This window comes from Dermacentor andersoni, unplaced genomic scaffold (assembly GCF_023375885.2).
Source record: "Dermacentor andersoni unplaced genomic scaffold, qqDerAnde1_hic_scaffold ctg00000387.1, whole genome shotgun sequence".
In the NCBI taxonomy this organism is placed as follows: Eukaryota; Metazoa; Arthropoda; class Arachnida; order Ixodida; family Ixodidae; genus Dermacentor; species Dermacentor andersoni.
The window spans coordinates 62,668-71,869 of record NW_027315074.1 but is presented as its reverse complement, the minus strand read 5'-3'; the positions used below and the strand labels follow the sequence as shown (position 1 = coordinate 71,869).

At 44.1% G+C, this 9,202-nt stretch overlaps 1 long non-coding RNA gene across 1 annotated transcript; it reads right to left on the bottom strand.

Moving 5' to 3' along the window:
- Positions 1-2,449: 2,449 nt before the first annotated feature.
- LOC140214507 (uncharacterized) lies at positions 2,450-7,444 on the bottom strand. Its single transcript, XR_011891441.1, has 3 exons — positions 7,043-7,444; positions 4,591-4,703; positions 2,450-2,998 (listed from the first exon to the last, which is right to left on the bottom strand). It is a non-coding gene; the product is annotated as an uncharacterized lncRNA (long non-coding RNA).
- Between the last annotated feature and the right edge of the window lie 1,758 nt (positions 7,445-9,202).

Below are 9,202 nucleotides of genomic sequence, written 5' to 3'. Positions count from 1 at the left end.
AACAGCAATCTGCCAGTATCCAGAACGAAGATCAATAGAAGAGAAATAGCTGGAACCGTGGAGGCAGTCAAGGGCGTCGTCTATACGTGGGAGCGGGTAGACGTCTTTCTTAGTAATTTTGTTCAGATGACGGTAGTCTACACAGAAGCGCCACGTGCCATCCTTCTTCTTAACCAACACTACAGGTGACGCCCAGGGACTCGAAGAAGGCTCAATGATGTTTTTGTCTAGCATTTTGTTCACTTCGCTTTGAATAACTTGGCGTTCCGACGCAGAAACTCGGTACGGTCGTCGGTGAATAGGAGTAGCATCGCCAGTAAGAATCCGATGCTTGACCGCGAGCGTCTGGCCTAAAGGGCGATCGTCAAAGTCGAAAATATCTCTGTAGGCCGATAATACTCGATAAAGGTCTTCAGCCTGCGCAGACGACAGGTCCGTCGCAACCATTTTCTGTATCTTGGGATCGGCGGCCGAGGCTGGCACGAGAGGCCTGCTAAGCTCGCAAGAAGGATCGGTTGATAAATTTGCCACGTGATGGTCGCCGAGACAATCAACGTTGGCAAGGCAAATACCTTGTGGTAGAATTTGCTTCGCCAATCCAAAGTTAAAGATAGGCATGAAAGTGCGGTTCGCAGTAACAGTAAGTATACTGTGAGGCACGGTAACGTCATACTGTAGTGGAATGTCGCGCAGAGGAGTGACGAGGTACTCGCCATCAGGGACTGGTGGGGAAGACAAGAGTTCAATATAGGCTATTGATTTTGGCGGCAGGCAAATAAAGCCAGTGGGGCGTAGGCGGCACTGGGGTGCGTCAGAAGGTTCTGCGAGAATCGGTAACTCAAGGCGAAGGGTACTGGCAGAGCAGTCAATAAGAGCAGAATGCGCGGAGAGAAAATCGAGGCCGAGAATGAGGTCGTGGGGGCAATGAGCAATCACGGTGAAGATGCTGATGTCTTCGTCATGCGTCTGGTACCACACGCGTGGCGTGCCGCCAAGATAAAAGATGACATTGGCGAGCATAATGGTTGGGTCCCACCTGTTATTAGCGCTGGCATGTTGATATAGCTTGAGCCATTCGTCAACGTCCTGTCCCTCCAGGCCAGAGAACACACCAGGGTCGCGATGTTGGGCAACCGTGACGACGGGAGCAGTCGGACCAGCCGAAGCCGTTGCAGAGGCGGGCTCGTCACCGGGAGGCATGGTGACAAGCTCGACGTACCGACCACTCCGGAGTTCCGTGGCGAGGACGGGGATCGCTGACCTCCACCAGAATGTTACGTGTAGAAAGACAGAGACAAAAGAGGCTATTTACAGACTATTTACACTAGAATGGAGCCAGAGCGCAAGGCCGACATTCACTCGCGCCAAGGGCACCGACCCACTTCGTCGTCGTTCTCATGGCGGCTCGTCTCTCGGGTATTTACCGATCATATCGTAATACTATGTATGAGAATTGTACGAGAACTTCTGTACGCTATTATTGCTCCGTAGACTCAACGATGTCGTATGTCACATGTGTACGAGAGGACATCGTCACTGAACGAGATCGTTCTCGTATGGGTACATTAAACGAGATTATTCTCGCATAGCTATGCTTGACGAGATAGTTCTCGCACGTCTATGCTCAACGATATCGTTCTCGTTTGTGTATGCTACATGAAAATATTCTCGTTCAGCTATGCAAAATGACACTATTCTTGTTTAGCTGCATTCTACAAGTGTTCTCATTTGTGTTGAATGAGTTCTTTTGTTCATGCAATATTTTGGTGAAGTTCCACACAGTAACGTCTACTGCCAACATTACAGCGAGTTAATTTCTATCATGTGAGTCGGCCGATGTGCGAGCTCGGAGACAAAGAGGACTTTTTTTAGGGCCCACAATTAACACAAACTATCTTTATTTTGCATCCCGAAGCATGGTGGCCAGGTGCTTGTTCAGGTCCTTCAGCCTCCTGGCCTCTGTATCCACGGTGCTTGGTGTTTTTGAAACAAAGTGCTGGTATGCCTCTGCAAAAAAATGTAAACAAAGCTGCCGGCACTGTTAGATTCTAACAAGCCATTGGAACTGACATGCACAATAGGTTGCTCCACTGCATAACTGAAAGGGCTGGTTCTTGCATGATATTGAGTAAAGCGTGAAAATCTCACAGAGAAACAGGAAAAAGAAAACACGGAGGCTTATGAGTTTTTTACCTATGTAAATTGATATTTCAACATTAACCACAGCAGTTGAAAGCCAGTGCTCGTCCTCGCATTGTCTTGTTCCTGTCTCTGTTAAATGTTCGTGTTTTACAAACAATATAAATGGCTGCAGAATTGCAATACAAGACCACAGAAATAGTCTAATACTTTTCCACAAGTATTTTACATTAAATGAACAAGTATAACAAGCTCATGCAAGTGAATACACAGACAGCATAGCTCTTTGCTACCGCACTGCGAAATATGCAGACGGAAAACACTGCATAGATGCCAGTGCAGAATTGTTTATAGGAAAGATTAATGCACCTTTAATACCACTATAGAAACTAAATGATAGTTTTTGTTAGCGAGCTAGAGCACAGCACTAAATATACGCATACAGCTATGCATGCCCCTGATGTGTAGATGTAAACTGTGTCGGCCCATATGAGAGATCACCTCAATACAACCCGATCTTACCGACAGCCCATTATATTCGTGCAGAAAAAGCACGGTGTGATAGGCATTACTCCTTTAACTTCGAAACACTTTGCAATCCTTATGAAAACATGAGCTAGCAGGACAGGGTCTACTTACTTAGATATGCACCAAGTTTTTGTGGTGTCAACGCTGGCTTGGCCTCACCACCTTCCTTTAGCTTTTGCATACATATTTTGCTCGTAACACTCCTGTGGATTAATTCATGTGCCTGCCACAAGCATCGGGCAATCTCCCTGGCAAACGTGCTGTCCGTTTTGGCTTGGTTTACCCACATCCACTTACTAGCACAAATAAATAACCCATTTCGATTGTGAACCTACGAAAGATGAAAATTGCAAGAGATTAGTTACTCAAATACAAAAATAGCATATGTGCTCTCAGAAAAAGTATCTTTTTCCGAAATAATGGATAAAAAAGGTAACAGTTATTAAGGGAAACTAGGTTGCCAGACACAGTGATGGCACTCAAGGATAAAACTAAGATATATGCAAAAGGTTCAAAGTTTACATCCTGGCTGTAGGAAAGCCCTAGTCAATGAAGCTTCACTGACATGGGCCAGGGACAATTCTAGCTCAGAGGATTCACCACATTTAATCCCACAGTCAGCGACAAGCACCTTTTGTACGGGATATACTAGATTTTCTTTACATTTGAGAAGAAGTTTAGGGAAGCAGATAGGAACAGTAGAAAACCACAGTAAAACTTCTTGCATCCTTAAGGAGCTGCTTTGTCCGAGCTAGAAATCTTACCCTTGAGGCTGAAAAAAGTTCTTGCAGTAACCCAGTGAGCTCAAATTACACATGCGCTGAAAGAAGGGGTGTATACAGTAAAAGCTCATTCATTGAAATTTCCCAGGACTGGAACAAAATTCTGAATTAACGGAATGTTGAATTATTAAGGGTATGAAAATAAAAAACAAACGTTCACACAAACACACTTTTATACTGAATTAATCCAGAAATCCTGTTTCTATTTCACACATAAGCAGTATGGGAGCTGCAAATGTCAATTCGTGACTGATTATACTGCTCGTAGTGGCAAGGGCCTTGAGGAAGTACTCCTTTGCAGTGCAGTCATAGCACAAGACTTGGTCACATCTTTATCAGAAACGTGCTATTCACTACCACGGGCCCATCCCGATAATTTTTTCACCATTGAGCTGGCTGTAACAGATTGTTCTACAAACTCAATGTAACTGGCTGATTGGATGCCAGCGTGCAGGCCACAGTACAATTATTGTCCTCGATAGCCATCATGTTTGTGAGACTGCGTGCATTGCACCAAGTCACAATGAAAGTGCTACTTGCCACAGTTGACCGCTGCGAACGAAACCGTGGTCATGATCATCACGACTACAGAGTGTGACTATGCAGTTCTGAAAGGCGCCAGCCGCGCCCCGCGGCTGGCGACGTAGGCGCGGAGTAGGTCAATCGCGCGCCGGTAACCGAAAGAACACGCCGAACAACCACCTCCGATCGCACCCCAGCATTCATAGTAGCCATGCCACGTGTCGCATTCGCAGTTGTGCGAGCAACATGCATTGCCGATTTATCTGTTCTTGCCCTTTCGCTTCTCACTTGATACTGCTGGGAAAGCAGTCAAACTGGATAGTTGTTAGACACTGGCGGTCATCTCCTTACCTTCCTTATGAATTGTGCGTTAAATGAGGCTTTTTTCTTGGTGAAAGAGTTCTAGTTTAAGGCCTAAACAAGCTCCATGGCAGTTTGCATTTAAGGAGTGTAAGCATCCTCTGAAAACATGTACATGAGGAACACTGCAGAAAGAGCACTTTAAAAAAAGCACACGAGTGTATTTATCACCAAGGCCAACCCTTGTGTCTTCTTAAATATTTATCAAAAGTCCAACTCAAAACTGATACTAAGGTGCAAGGTGTCCATATCATATTACCTTGTGAAAGCACCGTGGTGCCTGGATATTGTGGGACCAACTCGGACGTGGAGATCAGCACTGATCAGCAACACTGCAGTCTGCTTACAGCTTTTCTGCAGGCCCAGCCACACCTGCATTAAAACAAGTGAGCTTGGTGTCACAAGAGTACTGTATTTACCCGCATAATGATCACACTTTTTTGTAAAAAAATGGTCGCAAATTCAGATGTGTGATCATTACGCTGGTTAAATTTCCCGCAAAAAGAATTTTTTTATCCCGCGTTTGCTGCGGGATGGCAACAGGTCAACAAATAGGTGGCTGCCACTGAGTGTAGTGCGGAACACCAAAACGAAAAAGGCGGCCGGCGCCGCAAGCTGAACACACCAAATGCGCCGAATGCGATTCTTTTTTTTCTCGTGAGTACGTTACATGCATTGAAACAGTTTCTTCCGTATCCGGAATGAATAATATCGTTAATATCAGTAAGTCTGTGGCAATAACGTAGCCATGTCCACTATGAGGGGGCAGAAACAGATGGGCGCGCTTAGCTGCCAGTGACATAGAAAGACACGGCGGGCATGCTGCGGAAACTGCGGCATTTGTCTTCACTACTATCGTAAAACAGCACGTTTCCGCTAAGGGTGGGCGAATATCTTAGCTGTGTTACAAGTGTTACACGATTTGTTGCGTGCCCACGAGTGCAGATGAGAAGAATCGAAAGGTGCCTTTTTTGTTGTTTTTGACCACAACCATTACAAAGCCTACACATAATAAAGGCAAATTTGGTTGTAGCTTTTTTGTCATGGAAGTACGGAAAGTGATGAAAGGAATGAAATCGGGCATCTGCTTAAGAATGTTTGGTGCGTGCAGACTGCTTGGTTTGTCTTGAAGAGTTGTTCGCGTAGCATTCGACAGATGGTAAGCGCGATCATTAATAGCTACACTTGGCACATGACAGATCGCTGCGGCAAGCTCGGAGTGTGATCAACACAGGAAATAAAAAAATCGAATTTGGACGACAAAATTCAGGGCTGCGATCATTACGTGAGTGCGATCATTATGTGAGTAAATGCGGTAAATATAGAAAGTGACACTGTGAACAAAGCAATACTTATTAGGTAAAAATAAAAATGAAATGCTGATATTCGCCCATAGAAAGCTTTAAGTAACAAAGCTTGCAAGATAAGAAAAATGCAATGTATGGGCCATCTGTACAAGAACATTAATCGAAGGTCCCTTCATTTTTTTAGTCCCTTCTCATGCATAGATGGCCGTCGGGTTAAATAAACTGGGCCAGATTACCACATAGTGTAAGCAAAGGTGGTCACTTTGTGGGCCAATTATGATACCATAGCATGACACGCATCCCTACAGTCGTTTTAATGTGTTCTGTAATGCTAGCCATCTTGTAGGCCCTACAGTGTCAAAGCATCCATAACCCTAACAGCGTTACCCAGTAGGGATAGCCAATAAGTGTGCACAGCAGCACAACTCAACATATCTATCAGGAGGCTTTCGTTACACTTTTACGACTCTCCTCCTATGGCTTCATCCCAATTTTTGTCAATACAAGCTTGAAGCATCTGCACAAGCTGAATGCACCTGGGCACCATAAGAAATACCACATCTTTCTACCCAATTCCATGTTTAATATAAGACTGGCAAGTTCACTATCATGTGTAGAACAAACCAAATTGTTCTGGAATCAAGTAATCTTCCACTACCTGTGAAAAAAAAGCACGCAAGAAAGAGTACGTAGAGCACCGGGGTGTTGATGGATATTAAATACCACTGTCGTGCAGTAGACACTACTTCGGCAAAACAGGCCAATGTATAAATGACTGGATTTGCAACCATGTTAACTGAATGCTCAGGTCATTTCGTGGCCACTTGTTAGTGCAAAGCTCACTTGCATTATTTTGTTTGAAAACTGTGCAACCGTGGCAATGCATGAGGACCATAGTGCTGGCGAAATTCGTTAAGATTTCCTTATATGTGTGACAGGGAATCTGCAAGTTGGCTCCACCTCCAGCGGACTATCATATAGCAAGACTGCTTATTTATCATTGTAAAACAAGCGTGATAGTAGCCATGCCATGTGTCCTTTTCGCGATTGTGTGAGCAACATGCATTTTCGATTTATCTGTCCTTGCCCTTTCACCTCTTGCTTGCTGTGCAAGCAGTAAAACTGGATGGTTGTTAGACTTATGTCCTGTCACTTCCTCACCTTTCTTATGAATTGTGCATTAAATAAGGCTTTTCTTTTGGTGAAAGAGTGCTACTTTAAGGCATAAACAAGTTCCATGGCGGTTTGCATTTAAGCATCTTCTGAAAACATGTACATGAGGAACACTGCAAGAAGAACGCTTTAAAAAAGAACACGAGTGTATTTATCACCAAGGCCAACCCTTGTGTCTTAGCATATTTCTCAAAACTGATACTGAGGTGCAAGGTGTCTATATCATATTACCTTGTCAATGAAGCAAAGCACAGTGGCGCCTGGACGTTGTGAGGCCAACTGAGACGCAGAGATCAGCACCAGCACTGATCAGCAACACAGTAGTGTGCTTACACTCTTTCTGCAGGCCCAGCCACATCTGCATTAAAACAAGTGAGCTTATTCTCACAAGAGTATAATATAAAAAGTGACACTATGAACAAAGTAATTCTTATTAGGTATAAATAGGAATGAAATGCTGATATTCGCCCATAGAAAGCTTTGAGTTAACAAAGCCTGCAAGATAAGAAAAGTGCAATGTATGAGCCATCTGTGCAAAAACATTAATCGAAGGTCCCTTTTTTTCGCTTCTGTCCTCCTCGTGCATAGATGGCAGACAGGTTAAGTAAACTGGACCAGACTGCCCTGTAGGGTAAGCAAAGGTGGTCACTTCTTCGGGGAGCAGCCTATAGGCTGCTTCTTGAAAGAGTATTAGAAAATGCGAATGCATGTATGCATTATTCACAAGAGGCCTTGTTTCTCTGAGAATGCCACAGCCAATCACATATTTCAAAGTGATCATTTTAAAATGCATGCAAAGTACAGCATGGCTTTGAGGGTACCCCAGACTACTGAAATTCACATCATCCAAGTTCAGCAGACAACACCATAATTAAGCCTCTAGAAGTTGTGCATATTAGTGCAAGTTAACAGAATAATGAGGAAGAGAAGGTGAGGGAGATGGTGCCACTATAGCATAGTTCAAGCTCTATCCCACATCATGTGCAGAATGGCAAAGAATGCCCAGCTTTCGTTTATACTCGCACCTGTGACCACTGCACCATGTTGACTGACATGCGTAACAAGCAGTTTGTGATACCACGTTATTACATCCTGCAACTGACGTGACATCAGAGATCAGCTTCAAGCTTGACGCTATGCTACACTAGGGACAGATAATGAACCGGCTACATTAATATCTAAAGCAAAAGTGTTAGACATTGTTTGCCAAACCTGCCAGCCTCTGCACTTCATATTTTGCAAAAATTCTAGACAGAAATCCTGTGTTGGAAGACAGCATGCACTTTCCTAAAGCTTTCTCTCAGCGCCCAGATTTTTCTATGCATACATTATTAACCACTATGTACCTTGACACGCTGTACACAAACAGCACACTTGGAAAAGCAGAAACTAATCGGGAAAGTTGGCAGGTACCAAATACACGAATAGAACCTAGAACACATAAATGGCTGTGACCGTTTTGTACGTCCCTTGTCAAAGCAGGCAGATCAGATGCTTTGTCGTGCTGTTCAGGCTGCATAGTGCCGCAGTCTCCTTTGTGGTGCAGAGATGCCTCCGTCTCAGGAAATTGTGACATCCCTAAACAATAAATGTTCAGCTTATTGCAATCACTGCTGAATCTGCAAACTTGTGATTTAACAACATCGCGTCAAATTGTGGAAAGCTCTCGTACAGCCAGCTACAAGAAGCTGCATCCGCTTAGACAAATAAATATTTCATTCTTACATCACAGGCGGTTATTAAACGTGTCAAAGGCACGAAAACAAACAGAACACTAAACACAACAAATACAGGTTGTCTTGGCGACAATCTATAAGCATCAAAGTTTGCATACAAGCTAAAATCTTCTCACGAGTCAGATCATTTGGATGCCGTCGCGCGTTGACGTTAGCTGTGAAAACATTTGCACAACACATCAACGTACTTCTAGAATAGTCTATACGATTTCTTGCTGAGGAATTACGTACAGAAGCAGTGACATTCCCTGCTTGAATTTTTGTGCCCGTTCAGACCAAGCGATGCCCCGGCGCTAGCATACTTCATAACAAAAAGAAAATAAACAATAGATGAAGCTCTTAACAACATCAATCTCGGGGTAATTTTCGTGAAACGTTTTCCTAAATGTGCACTACGATATCGAACGAACATTAGGGCATCACTGTCACTGTTTTTGTAGCTGTACTAATCATCTTCTGCTGCGCATGACAAGGTACACTACATGAACCATAAGAATGCGCTAGGCGCCGGACTTACCTTCTGAGGCGAGCGCTCCTTCGTGTCCGTTCACGCCGCATCGACTGCACCAACAGTCCGTCCAGCGTAGTGTTGAATTGCGGTGAACTACAGCACGCGATAGCACAACTATCAACACATTCTTCTGTGCACTGTGAG